Source organism: Oryctolagus cuniculus, chromosome 9 (assembly GCF_964237555.1).
Source record: "Oryctolagus cuniculus chromosome 9, mOryCun1.1, whole genome shotgun sequence".
Taxonomy (NCBI): Eukaryota; Metazoa; Chordata; class Mammalia; order Lagomorpha; family Leporidae; genus Oryctolagus; species Oryctolagus cuniculus.
The window spans coordinates 9,737,281-9,751,240 of NC_091440.1; positions in this window are offsets into that span (position 1 = coordinate 9,737,281).

A 13,960-nucleotide genomic window follows, 5' to 3' on the forward strand; every position below is an offset into this window, starting at 1 on the left:
ACAAGACGACAGAAGGCTGAGGGATGTTGGCATTCTGCCACCTGACAAAACGCACTCCTGCCTTTCGCTGAACTCAGATGCCAATCCTTTTCTGAAGTCTGAGCAGAGAGGGATACGAAAGGGGGTGACCAATGGGTTAACAAAATCCCGACAGATAAACAATAGTTATCAGGAGATCAGTCTGCACTCTGGGAGTTCCCAAGAAGAACAATGAGTTTAAAATTAAACAAAAACCACTTTCCACCTTTGCATTCCTTCAGAATGCCTCTTTTCTGGGTTTTTAAAACATTCCCGTGGGAGAAAATAACCTAGAAATGGTTGACCCAGAAATGCAGCCTTGCAGAGATGCCTAAGACCAGACATTAGCCAAAGCCAAGAGGGACCTTTTAGGACCATTTATAACTAGATCGATATGTCAGGCGGTCCTGCCCTCAACTCACGCAAGTTTTTGTAGAAATTGAAAGAGTAACCCAGAAACAAAATGCCTGAAGAGACAGCTGCCATAGAAGACAAATACATTCTCTTTAGTCTTCTTTTCCCTTCCAAGAAGGGTTCCTAGATGAGCTGCTGAGGTTCTCTGGCCCACGCAAATTTTTTATTCTCAATGGTTAGTGCAATATCTAACGTTAAAAATGCTCAGCAACTGCTTGTTATATAAAAAGAGTTGATAAATGACTGGAGGTGATCATCTAAAGGCTAGAAAAGTAGACTGTACAGCAACTAACCAAGTTCATTTCATTAAGGCAAATGGATGCTCTTTGTTAAAGTCCAAGGTTAATGTACCTGGAGCAAAATGGAAAAAATATATAATACCACCTGGAGAAATGACACACTATCATTTATTCAGTTGACAAACAATTATTGACACTTATGGTATGCCAGACCCTGTGCTCAGCACTTGAGCACAACAATAAAAAAATAAAAAATAAACCAGACCTCTGCTTCCAAGAGAGTTCAGTTTAGCTGAAAGGGCTGAGATCAGAACAAAAAGAGAGCAGCATGAAACAGCCATGCCAGGCTGTACCCCGGTAAAACAGGGAGGTGGTTGCTGCTCTAGGGAGTCCTTGAAGTGGGGGTCATTGGAGCCGTGTCTTCATAGGTTGAGCAGGGAACCAAGGTGGGAGACAGAATGTCTTTTCACGGCATTCCAGGATGAGAGTAGAAAGCACGACAGACAGTGGGCCATGAGAGAACAGGATGCGCTGGACAAAGAGTAAGTAGCTGAGTGTCAGGTTGATAAGGGAAAGGAATGTAGAGAAGACAAGAGGCAGAAAGGGTGGAAGGACAGAGAAAGAAGAGAAATGCGGACTGAGAAAACATGTGTAAGATAGGCTGACCAGGGCCCGTGTTCCACCCAGAATATTAGTTTGGATGCTAGCCAGCAGGCCCAGGGGCCACGAGTGAGCTTCGAGAAGGGGAGTGAGTCCATCAGATGGTTTGGGAGGACAATTTGATCTGATCAGCAAAGCAGTGTTGCCTGCCTGCCTTATTCACTCCTTGAGTGTGCTCCTAGAAGCTTTGTATGGACGAATGCTTCCAGACAAACAGGATAAGGTTTATTTTTCAAACAAAAACAGTGGTTATAGAGATGTTGGTCAAAGGACACAAAATTTCAGTTAGAAGGAATAGGGTCAAGAGATATATTGTACATAGTAACTATAGCTAATAACAATTTCTTGAAAATTGCTGAGAGATTTTAAATATTCTTACTATACACGAAAACAAGCATGCATGGTAGTGCATGTTAATTAAATTTAGCTATTTCATAATGTATACATATTTCAAAATAACATGTCACACATGATAAATATATAATTTTTAATTGTCAATTTTTTAAAAATGTTTTAAATTAAGTTTTTAATTAAAAATAGCAGTGTGGAAAAATGAGTTGGAATAAACAAAATATAAAGTCAGGGAAAGTGTTTGACGGCTATTTTAAGAAAAGTGTTTAGGAGATGAAATTAACCCTGATGAAGAGATGATCTGAACGTCTGGAGGGAAGATGACCAGGAAGATAACTGGGAGGATTCAGGCTGGTACAGCCCAGTGGGTGATGAAATGGCTATGGGAAAAACACTAGCCCTCTATTTCTAACTCCAGAAAAAAAGACACTTGGTGCTCAAAATAGCCTGAATATCTTCATCACTATGTTGAACTCCTATCACTGAAAGGCACAAGCAAGCTGCGTGTTTCCTAACTGCATCAGAGAATGCCAAGAAATACTTTAATCCAGAAGAGTCACACAGAAATCAAGGAAAGTATCCCCTTAAAACATCGCAATTTCAGGGGCCGGCGCTGTGGCATAGCTGGTAAAGCCACTGCCTGCGGTGTCAGCATCCCATGTGGGCGCCAGTTCGAGAACTAAGTGGCTCCACTTCCAATCCAGCTTTCTGCTATGGCCTAGGAAAGCATCAGAAGATGGCTCAAGTTCTTGGGCCCCAGCACCCATGTGGGAGACCTGGAGGAGGCTCCAGGCTCCTGGATTCCGACCAGCTCAGCATTTGGAGAGTGAACCAGTGGATGGAAGACCTCTCTCTGCCTCTGCCTCTCTGTAACTCTGCCTTTCAAATAAATATTTCAAACAAATGTTACAAAATACATCGCAGTTCCACAAAGGTGAAGTTTGTGTTTCCTGTGTCTTTGCTACATTGGGATTAAGGAGGAAAATGCATTTCAGTGCTCAAACCCCACTTTCATTCACTCTTAACTTCCCAACCTTCAATGCAAACTCAATGTCATCTCACCTAATGGTTTCCCTATTACACTTTGAACTCCAGTGCCTGTGCAATTACTCAAGGTCCAGAAACAATGAACAGTAATAGAAAGGTGAACCAACCGCCTTCCATGGGAACGTGAGATGGCTCCTCTGGGCCAAGAGCCAGCCCCTCCCACTGCCTTGGCCTTGAAGACTTTGGCTTCTACGGCCTCAGGCTGTGGGATCCAGGCCTGTACATTATTCATTTTGCCTTTGGCTCCCAGTGCACAGACTTTCAAATGCATGGACAGATGGATGGACATAGCTATGCTAATAGTCACTTCCCTTGCAAAATGTACCTGAAAATCACATTTTCCCAAGCTTCCCCTCGGGCACTTTAAATACTCAAAACCAGGTAAATTTTTCAATTTTACACGGAACTCACCAGCACTGTATTATGCAGGAGTTTTACTCAATTCCAAAAGGAGAAAGTATTTTTAAAAAGTTATAAGTTAAATGTGGTTTTTGCACAATAAGCTAGTTCATTTGGTTTTTAATCTGTATCAAAAACTAAACAGTAAAACCTTTACTACTTCCTAACTGATTCTAGCAAAGGTTTTATGCTATGTCCTTACTTTCTCTTTTCTCTCACAAATTCCAGGAAATTAAGGATAAAATGTGCATTAACAATGTTTATGTTACAAATGTCAACACAGGGAAGTCAGGAAACATTTTAATGAGGTTCTCATTTTAATTCATTCATGCTGTTCTCATGCAAGAACCATATATTCTGGTCTTGTTTTCCAAATATTGAGGGTCTATCTCTGTAAATTTTATTTACGAAGAGTACCTTCATTTTTGCTTTTGTTGACTTGAATGTGTAACCCAAACTGAATTACTAAATCATGTACATGTGTAACACACAGTGAAGACCATGATTTTTCTTACTGTATTTCCTGGTGACACCTCTCAGGACAGCTAATCAAATAGACCATAATCTCCACCACGTCCACAAAAACTAGGTTTTGGTTTTTGTCTCTCTTCGATTTATCATCGGAAACAAAAAACAGCAGGAAGAACAAGCAAACCTGAATTCCCCGTGAATTAGCCCTGGCATTTGTATTTTGCCTTAACTTTCAAGAAGGCTTTTATTCCAATGAGCCCTCTTGCAAACAGAAAGGCTTTGAAGAAAACAGAAAAGAGACACACGGAACCGAGAGTCATGCAGAGCGCCTTTCTGAACAGAAGACAATGCCGCCTCCAACTCCTTTCTGTCTGGACGAGATTTGTTAGCTGTAAACAATCTCCTCTTCTTGAGCCCTGCACAAGCCATTTTAAGGATCTAACTCCCAAGGCAACAGATTTCTTGACATCTAATCACAGTCTGGTTATTTTGCTGATGGGCTTTCAAATTACAAATCAGCTTATTAGTGTCTTTATGTATTTCTTCAGTAAATAAAACAAGAATGCCAACAGAACTCCCTGTTTAAGCCAGTTCAAAGCTGGAAATCATCAAAATGATAAGGCACAAAAACCTAGGGAATTTGTCTTTAAATTGCTATCAAAGGAAAGAGAAAAGAAAAATATGGATGCCATTCAATGTAGCAAAAATCTTGCTCCTAATAAAAATTAAAATTAAAAAAAATGGCATGTGTGCAGATATCAGTCAACAAAGGAGAGAAACTATGTCTCTTAAACATTTTTTACCAAGTGGCCATTTTTATTTGATTGACTTTAGGATAGTGAGAACAAAAACAAGTAAACTTAAGGTCTCACCCGCATGTGCTAATTCCCACAAAGGCCTTGAAACAGCTTGAAACGAGAGTATGGCAAGCTGATAGACCAAAAGAAGTAACTTCTGAAAGGAGTTAAAAAATCAAAATCTTGGGGGTATGGGGGTGCTGTGTTGATGTACAGATATATAGCATAGTGGTTAAGATGCCCACATCTCATATCAGGGTTTGATTGACAGCTCTACCTCCAGTGCAGATCCTGGGAAGGAGCAGTGTTGGTTCAAGCAGTTGGGCCCCTGTTGCCCATGTGGGAGATCTGGATTGTGTTCCTGGGTCGTGGGTCCTGGGACCTAGCCCCTGCTTTTGCAGGCATTTGGAAAGCAAACCAGAGGATGGAATCTCAATTTGTCTCTCAAATCAATAAAAATAAATAAAAACCTTTCTAAGAAATAAAAGTCCTTCCTCGGGGACACTTTGGTGGGGTAGGGGTGCTATGATCTGTTTAGAAGCTACATTGCCAATATAAATGTGTCTCTCATGGGTATCTGCAGGGATATGGACTCTGGGCACAGACTCTGAGAACAGTGGCAAGGGCTCCTGTGGCTCCCAATGAGAGTCAATCATCTCTGCAGTCTGCAAGGAATAAGGACCTACACATAGTGAAAGAACACTACCCACCCAATAGGAACAGTGCCAACTGTCCAGGAGGAGTCCTCCAACATTTTCTGTAAGACCAAGCAAGCCTCTGGAGTTCCCATCAATCCAGAGTAGAACCCAAAGGACTAACAATCTTCTGCTCTCTAGGGAGACTGGAGCATGCCAATTTGTTCCTAAAGGGGGGGGGGGGGGAGAGACAAGTGTAATATTTTTACACTACTTTCATATTTATTTCAATAGTGAAATATACACAGAGCTAGGAAATTCAACTCAAATGAAAAGTGCCAGCTCTAAAGGTCAATATGGCTGTCTTTGGTTCTGTATTATTTTGAAATGATCAGGCTGTGAGTGGCAAGTAAGATTTCTTTCAAGAAGGAATGTTCCAAAGCATGTTTATTACTGTGACTTAACTTGAACTTTCTGGGGAAAAAATAATAAGTGATTTTAAGAAAACACTGAATGTGGTCCTCTAATTCCCTAAATGACTCTACATACACAGGAAAATGCCTAATGCCAAATATAAAGCTTGCATCCCCTTCCTGACCTTTAACCTGAAATTTCCCAGCTCCTTTTGGATGACTATTTCCTGTTACCTATCACTCAGTCCTTGGGTAGCTTGAGTAATTTCACCATTTACTAAGAGGGAAACATTGGACTCTGACCTTGCAAAGCAAATAACTGAGTTTACAGAGGGCAGGAATTTCCACAGGAAATCCCACACTTGATAGACCCAGACAATGACGTCGATGCATTCCAATACTGCTTTCCTATGGACCAACTAAAGTCAGACACCTAGGAAGAGCACTTCTTGGTTGCCACAGTGTCTATGCAGTGCCTGTGTTCCATCACTAAGGTGGTCATGCATGTTCAGAAAGAACGCACTCTATCTTGGCCATGATCAACTCTACAACACTGTTGCAAGTAAATCAAAAACACCTGATTTGGAGCCCGTCTACACAATTTCCATTACTTTACAGAGTGGGTTGCCCATGAAACCATGAGAGCATGAGTCTCAATGTTAGGCTTAGGCTTAGGCAAATCTTTTAACCTCACTAACATTTAATTGCTTAATCTGTAAAGTAGAATAACGTTATTTCGCTCACAAGATTGTTGTAATAATGGGATAATGAAGATCAGCCGCTCAACAATGGCCCCGGGCTCAAAGAAACTCCTCAGTGCAAGGCAGCTGTGATCACAAATGTGTCAGGTCACACAATAGCCCAACTGCCTGGGCTGCGAATGAGCCTGTCCCTTCTCTGTCGGAATACTTTCTTTATGCACTCTAGACATACACAGAGATAGAGGGCGGCTTGGAGAGGCGAAGAATATGAAGCTCTGGGTGCATCACACGCAATCAACTGTGTCTGAACACCTGCACACCCACAACTTTTTTTTTTACTTTGCATTTTGAGGTAACTGTAGATTCACGTGTAGTGTTAAGAAATAACAGGAGGGCCGGCGCTGCGGCTCACTAGGCTAATCCTCCACCTGGCGGCGCCGGCACACCAGGTTCTAGTCCCGGTCGGGGCGCCGGATTCTGTCCCGGTTGCCCCTCCTCCAGGCCAGCTCTCTGCTGTGGCCCGGGAGTGCAGTGGAGGATGGCTCAAGTGCTTGGGCCCTGCACCCCATGGGAGACCAGGAGAAGCACCTGGCTCCTGCTATCGGATCAGCGCGGTGCACCGGCCACAGCGCGCCGGCCGCGGCGGCCATTGGAGGGTGAACCAACGGCAAAAAAGGAAGACCTTTCTCTCTGTCCGTCTCTCTCTCTCACTGTCCACTCTGCCTGTCAAAAAATAAATAAATAAATAAAAATAAAAGAAATAACAGGAGAACCTTGCCACGTGCCTTTCTGTACAGAGCTCTTTTCTTACATCATTGAGCTTTGTTGTTGGATTTTGTCCTCCATCCAGTTTCTTGATGAGGACAGAAATGAAAATAAACGCTGTGCAAACAGCAAGAACCTGGAGTATGTCGTTGCTGCAGACCTGTGCAACTACTCTCCCGGGTTTCCTTGACATGCTTTCACTCCCACCAACTTCCTAAGCAGATTCTGACCACTGCTCTGTGACAGGCGAACTCCTGTTCTGAGAGGCTGAACTTCTTGGGTTCTTGGAAAACAGTGATGTTGTAGCTCATTGGGCAAAGGACATAGTTTGTGCTTAATGTGGTAATACTGTGATTCTTATCAGATTAATACTTTCGTGCCAGGGTGAGCAGTGTTTTCTTTCCCCCAAAAACAAATGTAGTGAATGAGCACCCAGGGAATTGTGTTCTAGGATGTGGCTGAGGTCGGTTTCAGTACGGTTGTAGTCTTTCACGTGGAACATTCTCTATTTAGCCATTACATGCAATGAGGAAACTTGGTATTCATAAGTGTTTCTCTAAATCACAAGCCACGAAAAGTGCAGTGAGAACCACAAAGAGAAAGGCTGACGAGATCAGTCCCATACATTAAACCAGTATTTCCTCCCAAACAGCCATCCCATAGAATCTTGTGGGGGAACTTTAAAAACACTGATTTCTGCACAAAAAGGTACCCATACTAGCCTCTCACAGTTTTAATTCAATGAATTAGGCAGGACCAGGAAAAGGTGTTCTACCATGTTTCACAGGATGTTATGTTTGAGAGCAGAGATGAGAAGCACCACGCTAACACAGCATGTTTGGGAGTGAGGGTGGTGTTTGGAGTAGTGGGTAAGACCCCACTTGGGATACTCCCACCCCATATCAGAGTGCCTGAATGCAAGTCCCCGCTCCACTCCTGATTATAGCCTCCTGCTAATGCACACCCTTGGAGATAGCAAATGCTGGCCCAACTACTGGATTTCTTGCTACACACGTTGGAGTAAGTTCTGGACTTTCAGCTTCAGCCAAGCTCAGCTGGGCTGATGCAGCCATTTGGGCAATGAACTCTCCCTGAGAGAGTCTCTCTCTCTCTCTCTCTCTCTCTCTCTCTCTCTCTCCACTTCTCCCCCTCTCCCCCTCTCCCCCTCTCCTCCTTTCAAGTAAGTAAACCAGCATATTCCACTCTGATGATTATGTGCTCATATTAGGGAGAAAATGAACACTTCCCTTCACTCTCACTTCCCTTCACTCTCACTTCCAGAACTTCCTAATTTATTTTAAAATTATTTAATTCAATTATGGTGATGGGTTCCAGCTTTTCAAGTTACTTTGTCAAAATAATCTAATGGGAAGTATTGTGATGCCAACCTCATGAAAGAATATGACTCTAATTCATCACAAGTTTGAAAAAAAAAAAATCACCAGACCCCACTGCCACAGTAACAGCAGCAACAAACAACTCAGCAATGCCAGCCATCTTTCAGCTCAGCCAGCAGGTGGCAAAGGGGGGTGACACACAGAGCACTTGCCCAGGGGACACCTCTACAGCAACAAAACCAAGAACTGCTGGCTGAACTCCCCCACACCTACACCCCAGCCATGACAAACTCCTTTGTACCACCACAAATCCTACCCCCAACACTGTAGCTATTTGTGTATATAAAAACCTTCCCTCCAAAGACCCTATGGAGGTTAGAGGTCAAGTCTCCAATACTAGAAGCATCGACACATGGTTTTAATTGAGAGCCTGTCAGAATATTGAGCTGTTAAATTCTGTAACAATAAAACCAAACTTTACCTCTTTCTATTCTTTAATAATGTACAAGCACTTCCTAGTCAGGGTCCTCAAGTGAGAATTCCAAGGAATATTCCCTAAGTCTTTGACTCTAGAATAATCTCTGCACCATTTTTCTCACTTCATCCTCACTTCATAGACTACGTATAACCATGCTTAACATGCAAGGAAAAACTAGCTTGTATCATGCCACATTGAGTAAAATAGTCTTCTGGGGACAGTATTGCGGCACAGTGGGTTAAGCCACCATTTCCAACAGCAGCATCCCATATCGGAGTGCCAGTTTGAGTCCAGGCTGCTCTACTTCCAATCCCGCTTCCTGTTTTTGGGCCTGGGACAGCAGTGGAAAATGGCCCAAGTGCTTGGACCCCTGCCACCCACATGAGAGAACAGGATAGCATTCCTGGCTCCTGGCTTTGGCCTGGCCTAGTCCTGGCTGTGATGGCCTTTTGCAGAGTGCACCAGTGGATGGAAGATTCTGTGTGTGTCTCTCTGTCTCTGTCTCTCTCCCCCACTCCCTCTCTCCCTCTGTCCCTCTACCTCTTAAATAACGTTTTTTTTTTACAAAATTATCCTCCCAGAAACCCAGAATGATGGAGCCCACAGGAATTTACCTAGGTGGTGGTTCTTGGAAGGCCTTCTGGGGAAGCGTGCTCCTTCCAGGAGGCAGGGGCATTTTAAAGCTTGAATACTCAAATGCAGCTGACGAAATGAGCAGAGGACTCAGTAGGATAACATGGAGGCTTCTCCCTTACACATCAAAATGCCCCAGTCCCACATGAGGGGCTCTGAAGGTTGAGGTGTGACCTACAACAACAGTAGGTCTCCAACTGTGGGCCCCAGGCCAGGATTAGCACCACCTGGGAGTCTGGGGCAAGACAAATCCTTGGGCGCTATCCTGGACCTACTTAATCAGGCCTCAGCAGCTCATGGTTTAGCAAAACTGCCGGGTGAAACTGATGCACACTCAAGTTTGCAAACCACTACATTTCAAGACATTGAAGCCTGACTGGTCTGACCAGATTTTCAGTAAGAATCAAACCTCTCCTCCCATTCCAGTGCTGTCTCCTGTGCACGCCTGTCTCCTGTGCACACACAGGCTCAGGCACCCTCATTCACAGGCACCCAAATGAACGCCTGCAGAGAGTTCAAAGAACTGGAAACCAGCCCTTATTTTTCGCTTTCTCAGGGAGTTTCTTTGGTAATGCACGCACAGTGCTGAGGCGAGGGTGGAATTTCAACAATCCCTAATTAAGGAGGATGGCGCCTCACATTTATCACGGTACACTGCTGTGTATTTACCCCTTGCGGCTTCTGATGCATCTCGATATCACCTTTCCTAATTCCAGTCACCTGTTCAAATTATTTCTTTTATTTTCAGTTGTTTATTGGGAACAGTCACTCTGCAGCTTGCTGGGGCCTCCCAGTGGCACAGTATGGAATTTCAGACTTGGATTTTAACTCTGGGAGCTCTGCAGCAATGACACCCACTCCTGTAGACGCTCACCTAGTTGACAGACGCATAAGGCAGAATGAAAGCGAGCGTCTTATCCCAGAGGGATTATATGCATGCGAGCTCACTTGTCCTCAGATGCTCCCTTCGACTTCTTGCATTTTTGAAACTCCATATCAGTACTTGCACGGTAGAGAGAACCGCGGGCAGCCTTTGGGTTTTGTTGGTCCACCAGGATGTATGAGATAAGATCAGACAGCTAGGGTTGCCTTTCTTGCCTTTCTGCCTCTGAAGCTGTGACGAGCCAGAGCAGCTATTTCTCACCAGATGTTTAAAGTACTTTCTCTTTCGTCTTCTCAATTCTGGAACATTCCCTGGCCGCTCGGCCTCACCATCGCTCCCCAGGGGCAGCCAGCACTGTCCTCTGGACCTCTAACGTCACAGGAGCACGTGAGCCGCCTGGTCCTGCATCAGCTGTCTGTCGCCTGCCAAGCACTTCAGCCAGAGAGTGAGGCTCACTCTGCAGTAGCAACGTCCCTGAAGCCAGGTGCCTGTCATCGCGTCAGTCTCAGGCTTGTGGATGCCAACGGCCATTTCTGCTGAGACGAGCACTTAGTCCTTGGGAGATGCTGTGGCCTGGCAGCTTCCTGTGCAGAGCCTCTTTGCCCCTTTACCCCTTTGCTTTAGAAGGCTGTGCTACCTGGGCCAATAAACGCTCTTGACTTGAAAGACTGCTGAAAGTTGGTTTCCAGGAACTGGTGCCCTCATTTCACCCCAAGGATTAACTCTCTGCTGATGCACTGAGCATTACCACCCAGTAACAGGCCTACAAACATCAGCATCATTCACAGGGCCCCGGCACAAACATATCGGATGATATTCTAAAGTTCAGCTCCACCCCTTGGCCTTCTCTGCTGACAGGTCGCCTGAGGACATCTGCACTTCATTCACTTTGTTCTTCCTGAGCCATCCTTCAAACAAGGAACAGCTTCGGCCTCCACCTGGACACCTCTTTTATTACAAGAGGGTCTTCTGTGTTTCCGACGCTGGCTGTTTTAAGATCGCCATGTATCTTTATTCTAGCGTGTCCAATATTCCTCACAAAGAACAATTTATTTAAGTCACAAAGCCACACTCATCAAGGAGTGCATGAAAAGGAGTTATCTTCCCGGGCACATCTCAAGAGCATCCCACGTAAGCTAACTTTTGTGCTCAGGAGGCAAACAAAGACAATTTTCACTGACTTGGATAGCTCCAAATTATCTAGAATATAATGCAAATTCAGGATTTTCTTAGAAGGATCAGAGTAGAAAAATACACACATTAATACCCCCAAAAAGAGTGCAAGATTTGGTTGCCGTAAAGATTGAGGTTTCCCTCCTGACTTGTGTGTGTAACTTAGGGATGTTCTTAATCCCACTGAGCTGCATCTCTTCATGTGTGAATTGTGGGCTCTTGCCTCTTGAAGTACCAGGAGACTCAGGAAATCTCTAAAACAGAGCCCAAGCAGTGAGTGTTCCATGGATGCGGCTGATACTTCTGCAAGAACTATGAGAAGCCAGGACCCGCCCTGTGAGCAGTTCCCACAGATCACGCTGTTTTCCCAGCCCCTCTCTCCTCCCTGCCCTCCTCCTTCCCACCTTTGCCAGCCACAGTCACTTCTCCACGAAGCCTCACTGTCCCAGAGCTGAGGACCAGGCTCCCCTCAGGACATCGGTCACTGCTTTGTTTGCACACACGTTGAAATGTTTGTGGAAATGGAATTAAAAGACAATGTTATTTTGGTGCAAAGAATTTGAAATCTACACCTAATTTTTTTCATAATAGGCATTTTCCACGAACTTTTCGATACCCCTCTTTGACTGTATTCCAATTGTGTTTGCACCAAAATAATCGTTTTTAAAGGATTTATTTATCTGCTTAACATTCACACACACAGTGGTAGGGGTTGGGGGAGACCACTAGCTCTTCTATCTACTCAGTCACTCTCCATATGGTTGCAACAGCCAGGGCTGGGCTAGGCAGAAGCCAGGAGCCTGGAACTCCGTCCTGGTCTCCTGCATGGGTGGCAGGGACCAAGATATTTGGGCCATCCTCTACTACTTTCCCAGATGCATTAGCAGGCAGCTGGATCGGAAGTGGAGCAGCCAGGAGTAGAATCAGCACTTACGTAGGATGCTAGAATTGCAGGCGGCAGCTTAATCTGCCATGCCACAGTGCCAATCCCTGAAATAATTAAAAGATTCTATTTTTCCCTGTTTTGAGGTTCCTTTGTATTTCCCCTACCATGTCATTCATGTCTCTCCTCTGCCCATTCGCACAGAACTGAAGGTCTCCATGATGGCTGGCCCTGACTACCTTGTTCACCGTAGCAAACACAGCCTTTGGTTGGCACACTGTGGGTTTTCAATAATTACTGAATGAATGGATGCAACCATTAGATGACTTCCTAAAAAATCCAAATCCATAGAAAATAAAACATGGTTTTATTAATTATTTTGCATTCTTATAATTGCCTCTAAGCCTCCTTGAATTATTTCTTCAACACAGTATGAAACCTGCTCCCAAGAGCCCAGCACTTCATACTTCTAGCCCAAAGAATGCATTTATCACGCAATTATTTTGCAATTCTTCCATCTACTACCTGATTATAAAATTTATTTAGCATGTTTGATATTCCTCTGATCCTTAAGTTGACTACCTATTAGTTCCAGAGAGCTGAAGAAAGGAGGAACTCCTTGGTAGGAAAAAAATGTTAATAATTTACTAGTGGCAGACTGTACTTTTACCTCAACACCAGGTGGATAGAAACATTACTCATTTTTTTAATCTAAGAATTTCTTGTATTTTTATGGCCTGTCCTTTGGGATTATTTATGATGGTTTGTGACAAACAGACAACCTTTGTCATTAGAATTTATACTCCACCAACAAAGGAAACACAGGAAGAGATAAGAAACCCAAATGAAATCATGGCACTAGATAAGAAAACCCAAATTAAATCATGACACTAAAAGAAATCCAGTGAAGGTAAAGGGCTGACTCATAATTTAAAATGAAAACAAAGAGGAACATAGGTATTACAGGCTTCAGACAAAGAAAATATTTTCAAAACATAAACTACAAAATCTACCATTTGCCATATAAGTGATTTTTGGAAGCCTGTGTCTTGCATCTGTGACACCATGAAATAATGCCTGGCTATTAAAACATTTTTAGTGGCATGTTTTAATCTTATTCTGATTGTGGGTGTTTTGAAAAAACAAACAATATATTTTGGTATGGTACAGCATTAGTGTTTTGCAATAGATATCCAATACTTTTCTGGTTTTTTTTTCTATTAATGCCATTTATCACAGGATTGACCCAGACACCTTATTTCATTTTTAGTGATTCTTAAAATTCCTTGATGGTGAGTGCCAGTTCTAAAACTTGACTGGATTTCAGAGAAAAGCAATTGCCTTAGAAACAAAGAAGTTGAGAGAATTGAAAAAAATCCCGTCTTTGAGCTTGCCCAATAAAAGCACTTTGACAGAGACCAAAGATTAGTTCAGCAGAATAAGCAGTCAATAGCGTATGTCCAGCAATCTAAATGCAATGCATCTGCACACAATTTGAGTAAACACTAATGTCCACCTAGGAATCCTTAATAAAAGGAGTTTGCAGGACCTCAGAACTAACTGGCACCAAGACCACCTACAACACCACTGCCCCATTAATGCTGCCATATAATTACATGGAACACTGTCTTTGATTTTTGTGGAACTTGGAAGCAGAGCAAAT